This window comes from Lithobates pipiens, unplaced genomic scaffold (genome assembly GCF_037356315.1).
Source record: "Lithobates pipiens isolate NorthernLeopardFrog02 unplaced genomic scaffold, aLitPip1_a1.2 Scaffold_27, whole genome shotgun sequence".
NCBI classification, from domain to species: domain Eukaryota; kingdom Metazoa; phylum Chordata; class Amphibia; order Anura; family Ranidae; genus Lithobates; species Lithobates pipiens.
Genome location: NW_027507788.1, coordinates 74,483,754 through 74,489,509, shown reverse-complemented (window position 1 = coordinate 74,489,509; position 5,756 = coordinate 74,483,754).

Here is a 5,756-nt window from a genome sequence, read left to right as displayed (position 1 = left end):
TACCATAATGACTGTACCTTAATAAAAAAAAGTTGTGCTTTTTGTGAATGTCTCTGAGAAAGTCTTGCTTGCATCATATGTTGTCTCTCTTCTGCACTCCAGATTCAGCTTTTCACTTTATGCGCTAAGCTGACAGGAGGTGATTCTTTTGTCACTACTCCTGCCAGCTTGAGTCGCCTCAAGGACTCTCCCCCTCACATGATACTATAGCACCTGGATCAGTTGCCTCTCCTGCCCCCCAAGTCTCCCCCCACCTTGTCCTGGCCCTGATAAAGACACACATAAAATAAAACTAAAGAGAGAAAGAAGTAAACACTTGCACAAAAAACAATGCACATAAGTACAATATGCTTCACTATTTAGGTCCGTGGGGTGTTACAAAATAGTAAGGCCATTTAATGTGTTGTAAAAATAGGATTTTTATATACAGCTTACCTCTAAAAATCCTTTTTCTTGAGAGTACATCACGGGACACAGGAGCTCATTACATAGTGGGTTATATAGGTCACCTCTGGTGATTGGACACTGGTTAACCCCAATTAAGGAGAATTCCTCCCCTATATAACCCCTCCCATATGGGAGGCACCTCAGTTTTGTAGCAAAGCAATAGGAAACCACGTAAAACCCAAGAGGGGTGGGAGCCCTGTGTCCCGTGATGTACTCTCAAGAAAAGGATTTTACAGGTAAGCTGTATATAAAAATCCTATTTTCTTGATCATACATCATGGGACACAGGAGCTCATTACATAATGGGATGTCCCAAAGCAATGCTCAGATTGAGGGGAGGGAGACACAGATCATAATTATATACCGCCATGGGCCGGAGGACCTAAACTGCAGCCTGCAGTACACTGCGCCCAAAGGCGATATCCTCTTGCCCTCTGACATCCACCTGATAGAATCTGGTGAATGTGTGGACTGATGACCAAGTTGCAGCCTTACAGATCTGAGCCAGGGAGGCCTGGTGATGCACTGCCCAAGAAGCACTTACAGCCCTAGTAGAGTGCGCTTTCACTTGAAAAGGAGGGATTTTCCCTCTAACACTATAGGCCTGATAAATAATCTGTCTGATCCACCTTGAGAGAGTGGATTTTGATGCCACCTGGCCCTTCCTAGGGCCTTCCGGCAAAATAAATAGGCAATCAGTTTTCCTTATCTGAGCCGTTGCTTGAAGATAGATACTGATTGCCCTAACCACATCCAAAGTGTGCAAGGATTCTTCTTCTGCGGACTGTGGGTCCGGAAAAAAGGATGGTAGGATTACATCTTGATTCAAATGGAATCCCGAAACCACCTTAGGTAGAAAGGACCTGTTGGGGCGCATGACCACCCGGTCCTTATGAACAATTAGATACGGCTCTTTGCTGTAGAGAGCTGCTAGTTCTGACACTTTTCTAGCTGTGGAAATGCCTACCAAGAAAACCAATTTTTTGGTCAAAAGAACTAATGAAGCCAGATGCAAAGGTTCAAAGGGTTGCCCCTGCAAAGCCGAGAGAACCAAATTTAGATCCCATGGGCATACCAGAGGTTTGACTGGCGGCTTTATCCGCATAGCCCCCTGGATGAAAGCCCGCACCAGGGAATGCGATGCAAGTGGCTTCTGAAAAAAAATACTGACAAGGCCGAAATCTGCACCTTGATAGTGCTTACAGCCAAATTAATTTCTAGGCCTGACTGGAGAAAGGCCAAGATCTTGCTAATGACATACTTTCTAGGATGCCATTCCCTGAGTTCACACCAGGAAACATATGCCCTCCAGATTTTGTAGTAAATAAGCCTGGAGGCCGGCTTTCTGGCATTAACCAGAGTAGAAAGGACTGGCCCCGAAAGCCCACGGTCTCTCAGAATGTGGGTCTCAGCAGCCAAACCGTCAAATTCAGACTGTGTAAAGCAGGATGGTAGATTGGACCCTGTGAGAGCAGATCTGGCCGGAGAGGGAGGATCCATGGCCTGCCTACTGCCAACGTCATGATCTCTGTGTACCACGGTCGCCTGGGCCAAGCCGGGGCTACCAAAAGGACCAACTTTGTTTCCCTTTTGACTCTTCCCAGGAACCGCGACAGAAGCGGGCACGGGGGGGGGAAGGCATAAATCAGATTGTACTGATCCCAGGGAACTGTCAGAGCATCTGACCCCTGAGCAAGTGTATCTCTTGTTATTGACACAAATTTGTCCAGTTTTCTGTTGAACCTGGACGCAAACAGATCTACGTCTGGAGTACCCCACCTGCGACATATGTCCAAAAACACGTCGGGTGCAGAGCCCATTCTCCTGGGCATAGCTGCTGGCGGCTCAGAAAATCCGCCTGCCAATTTTCCACTCCTGGAATGAAGACTGCAGAAAGGCATGGAACAGACAAGTATGCGATTCACCTATTTTTGCGCTACCAGACTCCTGGTACCACCCTGGTGATTGATATAGGCCACTGCTGTGGCATTGTCAGACTGAACCCAAACAGGGAGACCCCGTAGTCTGGAAGACCACCTTATGAGAGCCATATAAACTGCCCGGATCTCCAAGACATTTATGGGCAATAGCTTCTCGATCGCAGACCATTTCCCCTGCGAGCATGTCTCCTCTAACACTGTCCCCCAGCCTGTCAGGCTGGCATCTGTCATAATAACCTTCCATGGAAGAGGAAGAAAGGTTTTTGCCTTTCAGCAAATTCTCGGTCTGTAACCACCAGACGAGACTCCTGAGTGTCCCTGGGGATAGACGCATAGGAAGATCCAAGGATTGGGGCTTCCTGTTCCAGGCCGCAAGGATGCATCTTTGCAGAGGCCTTGAGTGGCACTGGGCAAATGGAACAGTCTCATGCATAACCGAATGTGGGAAGATCTCCTGCCCAGAATTAGGCGCACCAGATCCCCGATGGCCAAGGCTTTTGGCCTTGGAAGAAACACCTTGCCCTGAGCGGTGTCGATAAACATACCCAGGTATTCCAACCTGGTAGCAGGCTGTAGGGACGACTTTTCTAGGTTTATAATCCAACCTAGGTGTTCCAGGTGTTCTAGTGTTCTGGAAACACTGTGGTTCAGGAACGCTACTGTTTTCTCCATGAGAAGCAAGTCGTCTATATAAGCCATGACGGCTATACCTTGAGCTCTTAGGTTTGCCAAGAGAGGGTCCAGAATCTTTGTGAAGGGGCCGTAGCGAGCCCGAACGGCAAGGCCACAAATTGAAAATGGCGCCGCTCTACCGCGAACCTTAGATACCTTTGGTGTGTGGGAAAAATTGGCACATGGAGATATGCATCCTTGATGTCTATTGATGCCATAAACTCTCTCCCTTGCAGGAAGGAGGCCACAGTGCGAATTGGCTGCATTCGGAAGGACCGGATGCGTAAAAACCGGTTCAGATCCTTCAGATCCAGGATAGGTCTGACACTTCCATTTGGCTTCGGAACGGTGAAGAGATTCGAGTAAAACCCTGAACCCTGTTCTTTGGGTCCACTTCTACTATCACCCCTTGGGATAGTAAGTGATCTAAGGCCAGAAATAGCGGTTTTTGCTTTACTGGATCCCTGGGGATCCTTGACCTTAGAAAGCGAGAAGGTGGAATCTCCTGAAACTCTAGCTTGTAGCCCAGAGATACCGAAGAGATCAACCACTTGTCCTGGATCTCTTCCCGCCAGGCTTCCGCAAACTGCCGAAGCCTTCCCCCCACTCGGCCGAGCGGGGGCGCCCCTTCACAAGGAAGCTTTTGGGCTCTGCTTGGCAGGCTTCCCCCCCCCCAAGTCTTTTTCTGCCCTTGGGCCCGGCCCTGAGCCTTTCCTGTAGAGGAGGGTTGAGAAGGCCGTCGCCACTGCTTAGAGCTTAATTCTCCAGGAGAGAGAGAACGCCTAAATGACGGACGTTTGCTCTTTTTGACTGGAAGGAGAGTAGATTTACCCCCTGAAATTTTTTGGACGAATTTGTCTAATTCTTCTCCAAACAGACGTTCCCCTTTAAACGGGAACCCAATCAAATGCTTCTTGCACGATAGCTCAGCTGCCCAATTCTTTAGCCATAGGGCCCTTCACATGTGTACCAACAGGAGAGATAAACGAGATGCTTGTTGGACAGAATCCAAAATCGCATCAATCATGAAACACAGAATTTGAGGTATTTCTGCATAATTCTCCACTTCCTCACTGGGAAGGAGGCCAAGAATCCGCTTAACCTGTTCCTTGAGGAACTGACACAACCCCACGGCTGCAACTGTAGGTTGCACTACAGCGCCAGTCATGGAAAAGGAGGCTTTTAATAATGTTTCCAACCTCTTATCAGTTGGATCTTTAACCACTTGCCGCCCACCCTATAGGCAATTGACGGTGGCAAAGTGGTTTCATAATCCTGATTGGACGTCATATGACGTGATCAGGATTATGAGCCGCTGCGGGCCCCCGGGGGCGCGCATCGCGGCGATCGTTGTTGCGGGGTGTCAGTCTGACACCCGGCAACTATGATCTCGGTAAAGAGTCTCCGACGGAGACTCTTTACCACGTGATCAGCCGTGTCCAATCACGGCTGATCACAGTGTAAATGGGAAGAGCCGGTGATCGGCTTTTTCTCACTCGCGTCTCTGTCAGACGTGAGTAGAGGAGAGCCAATCGGCTGCTCCTCTGACAGGGGGGGTCTGTGCTGATCGATTATCAGCACAGCCCCCCCGAGGATGCCCACACTGGACCACCAGGGACGCCACCAGACCACCAGGGAAAAGGTAATCCTCCCTAGACCACCAGGGATGCCAGTCAGCACAATGGATGCCAATCAGTGCCCATACTGGATGCCAATCAGTGCCCACAATGGGCATCACATTATTGTTTGGCACTGATTGGCATCCATTAGTACAGTATAACACCAATGCTGCCTATGAGTGCCCACCTGTGCCGCCTATGAGTGCCCACCTGTGCCACCTATGAGTGCCCACCTGTGCCGCCTATGAGTGCCCACCTGTGCCGCCTATCAGTGCCAACCTGTGCCGCCTATCAGTGCCCACCCATGCCCATCTGTGCCGCCTATCCATGCCCATCTGTGCCGCCTATCCATGCCCATCTGTGCCGCCTATCCATGCCCATCTGTGCCGCCCATCCATGCCAATCCGTGCCAGCTATCAGTGCCAATTTGTGCCACCTATCAGTGTCCATCCGTGTCGCCCATCCGTGTCGCCCATCAGTGCCGACTATCAGTGCCGCCTATCAGTGCCACATATCAGTGTCCATCAATGCCACCTCATCAGTGCCACTTCATTGGTGCCACATCATTGGTGCCCATCAGTGTAGCCCCATCAGTGCCCATCAGTGAAGGAGAAAACGTACTTATTTACAAAGTTTTGAAACTGAAACAAAAAATAAAAAAAAAAATTCAAAATTTTCGGTATTTTTTTATTTGTAGCGCAAAAAATAAAAACCGTAGAGGTGATCAAATACCACCAAAAGAAAGCTCTATTTGTGGGAAAAAAATGATAAAAATTTCATTTGGGTACAGTGTAGCATGACTGCGCAATTGTCATTCAAAGTGCGACAGCGCTGAAAGCTCAAAATTGGTCTGGGCAGGAAGGTGTTTAAGTGCTTGGTATTGAAGTGGTTAAAGAGGAGGGCCGGTTATACAAAAAAAAAAAAAAAAAAGTCAGCAGCTGCAAACACTGCAGCTGCTGACTTAATCAACACACTCACCTGTCCAGGGTGCCCGCGATGTCAGCCGCCCGAGGCCGACCCGTCCCTCGGCTCTCGGGTCCCGGTGCTGCCATTCCTTGTAAGGGAAACAGGCAGTGGA